Genomic DNA, 5,063 nt, shown 5'->3' with positions numbered 1-5,063 from the left:
TATATATATATATATATATATATATATGTCTCGTCCATTACTGATAAAGATGACGACGACGACGACGACGACGACGACGACGACGACGACGACGACTGCGCCTAGGAGAACGGCAACCACTTTCACCATCACTCGAAGCCCAAGCACTTGATGAACGATAGATACAATTCGCAATCGGCCGCTACACGAAATTAATACACCTGCTGACAACGAGGGCTCAAGTGACGTAGTTGCGCTCCTCATTATTAGTTATTAAACACCGAAGGACGGTACATGTATACGGTAAACATGGGTACATGTATTTGTTCATTTTCGCCTCGGCATTTCGACTGTTCGGATAATTTCCTTACGCAACGAGCGATCACAATCTCCTTTATGGCCTAATATATTTACAACGGCTACCTCACACTACGTTACGTGAAAACTTTTTCGTTCATTCCGATACTCGCTAATGTCCAACCTAATTGCCCCTGTTTTACGCGAATACTATTTGGTTTTTCTTCATTTTGCATGAGGTCGCATTTTAAGCTAAACTTGCCCGTACCGCCGTTACGAAATTTCAAAAATAATTTAATAATGAAGTACTAATGTATGAGCAATTAAAAGTTTTATTGAAATTACATAAATTACGTTTCTTTTCGTGAAACCACATAGTCAGAGCGTGTCGAATAATATAAATTCATTGAATCGATTGTTTGAGTTACATGTGTGACTTTGTTCATCTTATCATTTATTCAAGTGATAAGATAATTGCTGAAAAAAAATGTATAAACACAATCGTCATCGGTAGCATCGATTTTCTGTCCGTCGCAATTTTGATGGATCTATTTTTAATTCTCTAGGTAATTTTTTCCTTTTTTTAATCTATAACTAATTTATAATTGACGAGGACTGTAATGTTTCTTACGTCGATATTGCTTGCTTGTATGTGATTTTTCGCTCGCCCCTTAATATTAATCATTGGCAAAGGCAACGACCTTAAATTAATGAAAATTCTAATTCTAAGATATAAGAACTTACCTTCCAACTATCTAACTATGAAAATTCTTACTTTTAAATTTACATTAACCGGCAAATTGTATATTTTGTAAAATATCCACATGCTTTCAATAAATATTTACATATAAATCCATGTTTCAACTTTTTATTATTCAATAATTGGTATTTATGACATTCTAATTCAAATAATATCTATAAACATGCTATTTTTATATTTTGCCACTTGTACGCATAAATTTTTCTTCAATTAAACTATGATTATTAAACAATTATATGAAAATAATTTCAATTATCGTTAATTAAAGTACTCATCATCTAATTATGTTTGAGCCTTAATAAAAATTGACTGTCATGTAGATAATTTTGTTTAAACTCTAAAGCTTGTAAGTAATAAACTGTGATAAAATTTTCAATTTCAAAGAAATTTATACAACTCTGTCGCCATGATACAATTATGAGAATATTATTATAAATTTTGCAAAATTTATAGTTAAATGTGAACAAGAAACTTACGATTCCTGAACCATAAGTATATTATATGAGAATTAACGCAACAGAATTGACTATGTTATAATTATTTTAGAAACTCTGTTGATTCGTTTTAAATGAAATATTTCAGATCTCAACATAATTTGGTGTGGTCAAATAAACAATCAACAATATATTTCATATTGCACTCTTTCAATCATTGAATTTTTAATTAATAATTTGAGCTTACTTTCAAAAATCAATTTTATTCATTCACAATTTTATTAAAACTATTCCCATGTATTCAACTTTTCTTTCAAATTAATTAAAAAATACAAGTCTTTTTAAAAAAGATCTAAAATCTAACAGACTATGTTGATATTTATTAAGAAAAAGTTTCATTAAACAGAACGAATAAATATATCTGAAGTTAAATTCTAATATACTCTAATATTATTAATATTAATCTCTCTTAAATAATTTATTCTGAAACCTTAAAATCGTAAAAATAATTGTCCATTTCACATTGCATTTTAATAAATTCATATTTTTTACAGATAAAACTTTCAGATCTCTTATTATATGGAAATTATTTTGATATCATAAACTGTAATTAACTATAACTTGCAAGTCAACAAGTATGAACATTAAAAAATATTCATTTATAGTTAGTAACAGAAATAACTAAGATTTATTATTTTTAATTTAAACATTTCACCTCATAATTTGATATTATACACGCGCGCACACACACACACACACACACACACACACACACATATATATATGGAATGTCAATTATAAAATGTATATAAAACGATTTTTTTCTTCGTAATTTAAGATGAATGTGTATTACAGATTAATTTTTATATAAAAATTTAAATAATGATTACTATATGAAAATTTATCTGTTCTCGTGCATTTAGAACATTTATAATATTATTATTTGAAAGTTTGAATGTTATTAAGTAGCGAACTTATGGAGATTACCTAATTTTTGTCAATATTATTAATGACATTGGAATGATATTCTAAAAAATATTAAAATAACTTTTAACTTATAATAACACAAATATAATTTTTAACGCACGTATAAAGCTCAATTGATTCGATCCAACTCACCTACTCATTCATCTCTCAAACTTTACACGTCCAATGTGAAATTTCATATTTCTTCTTCGATGTTCCACGTAAAATCACATATTATCCGCTATCGGAATCTCTCTCTCTCTCTCTCTCTCTCTCTCTCTCTCTCTGTCCCTCTCTCAGTACCACTTACTAGTTGAATTATACGGATGAAACTAGTCGCTTGTCTACGATTTATATGACTGCAATTAATTCTTGAGCCGACAGGATAATTGATTAAGATAAATTAACATTATCAGATCATCGTATCAAACATCGATCCGCTAAAGAGGGGACAAAAACATTTAGAAAACAATAATATATTGTTGACGAATTGTGGTGATAATAATTAATCATTTGCTATAATTAGGTTGTATTATATAAGGAATTTATGTAATAAATAATATGAATTTTAAAAATATTTAAAAAAAAAAAAGAAGACATCACAAACATTATTAACGCAACATAAACATTATTATGAATATAAATTTCACAGTGACAAAAAATTTTTTAAAAGCAATTTGTACTATTGTAAAGTTCTGTCGCAATTCACTTATAAATCTTCAATGCTAATTGAAACAGAGTTTATAATGGATTTTTTTTTTAAATAGCCTAATGAGTGCTTTAATTTTTTATAATTGTGGTAAAATTTGTAAAATTTTTATTTTATAAATATATTTAAAATATATTTTAATGTACAAGCGAGAAGTAACGTTCTTATAATATGGTATGATGTAGCGCTATATTAATCATTAATATCGATAAATTCACGAATTAATATGATAATAACACTTTTATGAACATAGCATAATGTATTAAAATATTTTGTTATTGTTACCATTTTAAAAAACTTAAAATGAAAAACTTTCAGTGAGCAATAAAAGAAAATTTGTTTACATTTGCATTACCTTGGCTCATCTAAAATACATAAGAAATGAGTATTAAGATTGCGTGCGCAATTTTCATTTTGAAGAAAAAACATAAAGTGTAATGATCGAGATAAATGTTTACAAGGAAATAAGACTTTAAAGAACCCAATTTTTGAAATTATGTCCTTAAGAATCAATCAGACCGAACGCAATATAAATTCCTTGGTAATGAAAGTCAATCGAACCACCGCCATGCGCTAAGGAAATAGTGTCAATGTTTTTCCGACTTGTAAACACCTGCACGACGTGTCATAGTCACGAAAAATCATGACAACTCGAGGAGGGAAACGAAGTAATGATCTTGAAAACCAATGAGAAGAAGCATATAATTTATCACCACTTGAACTTATTTAATACGGATCATAATATATTGACATCAATGTACATTACTGTTGTTTTCATTTCAAATTTTGTCATTTCACGCAATAAATAAGCACCACCAACATCAATTTTTACATCCTAATTCCAAATATAAAAACTTGAAGCAATTTGCTACTTTTTTTTTTACATTAAACTACTTTATACGTATTTCCAGTGAAGTAAAAGAATTTAACATTATTTTGAGATGTAATTCTCTAAAATATATAATTATTTATGAAGTATATTCTGCTAAAATAGATTAAATTGCTAAAATAGAGTACAAATAAATAAAATTCATCAATTATATATTACTTAGTGCAATAAGAGTTGTATAAGAGCATTCATCATGTATTTTATGATGTACTCTTTATATTTTTAATGATAATTAAATGGAAAATTAAAAACTAAAGTCAATGAGAAGAACTTATTCTTAAATTACTTGTTAATAATAAATTAATAATTGATATTGATTAATTTGTTCAATTTTAATTTTTTGCATAAAAAAACATTTTTATTTATTGTGATATCTGAATAATATATACAAATATCTGTTATCTGAGAATCTTAAACTAAGCAACTAAATCATAAATTTAACAATAAAATAATAGTAAATAAAGTTGATTTATTGATAAATAAATTAAACAATTGAAAGAAAATAATATTAAAATATATTTAAAGCAAAAATTATGTATAATTCTATATAGCAAAAGTAATCTAAATTATTTTATTATTAACAAATAATTAAAAATTTCACAATAAATAGAACATTTAATCTCATTCAAATGCAATTATATATGTAGAATAACAATCTCGTTAAGTAAATAATGATATTCAGGCTATTGTGATCTTTTTATTAAATACCGCATATAACAAAAAATAAATAATATTCAAAAATGTGAAATTAAAACTATATATTTAAGTATAAATTCCATCTTTGTTGTTGTTGTTGTTGTTGTTGTTGTTGTTGAATAAAAATTAAATATCAATTATCAAATATCAAATTCTAATGAAATATTAATAAATAATATTAATTGTTAATGCTTTATATATATTTATAAAAGTATGGTTTCAATTATAATAATATCTTTTCGAGCTGTAATAAAAAATTGAATATTTAAACATCGGAATAGCAGTGTTTTACATTCTCAGCTTTATTTGATTAAGACTGATTAATACATTTAT

The sequence above is a fragment of the Ceratosolen solmsi genome, unplaced genomic scaffold (genome assembly GCF_000503995.2).
Source record: "Ceratosolen solmsi marchali unplaced genomic scaffold, CerSol_1.0 scaffold28, whole genome shotgun sequence".
NCBI classification, from domain to species: domain Eukaryota; kingdom Metazoa; phylum Arthropoda; class Insecta; order Hymenoptera; family Agaonidae; genus Ceratosolen; species Ceratosolen solmsi.
This window is presented reverse-complemented; position numbering follows the sequence as displayed.